This window comes from Salvia hispanica, unplaced genomic scaffold (genome assembly GCF_029641045.1).
Source record: "Salvia hispanica isolate PSC_SH4W2 unplaced genomic scaffold, Shi_PSC_v1 Unplaced_Contig_0044, whole genome shotgun sequence".
Taxonomy (NCBI): Eukaryota; Viridiplantae; Streptophyta; class Magnoliopsida; order Lamiales; family Lamiaceae; genus Salvia; species Salvia hispanica.
The window spans coordinates 30,001-31,646 of NW_028292683.1; positions in this window are offsets into that span (position 1 = coordinate 30,001).

The window sequence follows — 1,646 nt, forward strand, 5'->3', positions numbered from 1 at the left end:
CGATGTCTTGGCACGGTGGCTCGGCACCTCGGCACGGTGGCTCGGCACCTCGGCACGATGTCTCGGCACGGTGGCTCGGCACCTCGGCGCGATGTCTCGGCGTCTCGGCACGATGTCTCGGCATCTCGGCACGATGTCTCGGCACCTCGGCACGATGGCTCGGTGGCTCGGCACGATGTCTCGGTGGCTCGGCACGATGTCTCGGCACCTCGGCACGATGTCTCGGCACTGAGGTTCGGCACCTCGGCTCGGCACCTCGGCGCGATGTCTCGGCACCTCGGCACGATGACTCGGCACGGTGGCTCGGCACCTCGGCACGATGTCTCGGCACTGAGGCTCGGCACCTCGGCACGATGTCTCGGAAATTTTTTTTTTTTTTTTTTTTTTTTTTTTTTTTTTAAATAACACTTTCTATAGGTTAATAATGACTAATATTGTATTGCTATTATTTTTTTTCATTAAAAAAACATAAATTGTGGATTTTCCAAAAGGTGAAATTTATAGTTCTTTTGGGGAAGGTTATACTAGTGGGTATGGAATAGTTAGAAAATCTATATATGATTGGGGAGGTTGAGGGACTGGGCAGTGTGCGGGATTGAACCCCGCTGCCCCTAGCTCATCTTCTTCATGTCCGGGGGTGGGTGAAAAATGGGGGGACGGGTTCGGGGGTGGCTCGGCGCCGGAGACTTGTCATCTCCGGCGGCCCCGGCTCGTCTGCTCCATGTCGATCGGTGTATCGGGGGGACGGGTGCAAGGGCGTGCGTGTGGGAGACATGTTGTCATACCCGGCACCCCAGGGACGTGCGTGCGGGAGACTTTTCGTCATCCCCGGCGTCCCCGGGTGTGTTGTGCGGGAGGCATCGTGTCATCCCCGGCGCCCCTCGCTCGTTTGTCCGATATCTCCGGTCCGAGGAGTTGTACAAGGAATTCGTGTCCGTATATTTCGTGTCCGTGTATTTCGTGTCCAGCGGGGCCTGCTTGGGGTCGTTTTGCTTGTGCTCTGTGGTCGGAGACGCCATGCGTCGTCGGTTGTGGGGTGCAGGCATACTTTCTTAGGCATGGTGTACGTGGCGGCGCATGAGCGGGGTCGGCGAGGTTGGTGTTCGGTGAATCGGGTGGACGGGTGCAAGGGCGTGCGTGTGGGAGACATGTTGTCATACCCGGCACCCCAGGGACGTGCGTGCGGGAGACATTTTGTCATCCCCGGCGTCCCCGGGTGTGTTGTGCGGGAGGCATCGTGTCATCCCCGGCGCCCTTCGCTCGTTTGTCTGATATCTTCGGTCCGTGGGGTTGGTGTTCGGTGTATTGGGGGGACGGGTGCAAGGGCGTGCGTGCGGGAGACATGTTGTCATACCCGGCACCCCAGGGATGTGCGTGCGGGAGACATTTTGTCATCCCCGGCGTCCCCGGGTGTGTTGTGCGGGAGGCATCGTGTCATCCCCGGCGCCCCTCGCTCGTTTGTCCGATATCTTCGGTCCGTGTACTTCGTGTCCAGCGGGGCCTGCTTGGGGTCGTTTTGCTTGTGCTCTGTGGTCGAAGACGCCATGCGTCGTCGGTTGCGGGGTCCCGGCATACTTTCTTAGGCATGGCGTACGTGGCGGCGCATGAGTGGTGTTTGGCGTGTATGGGCATGTCGGTTCCCGGCC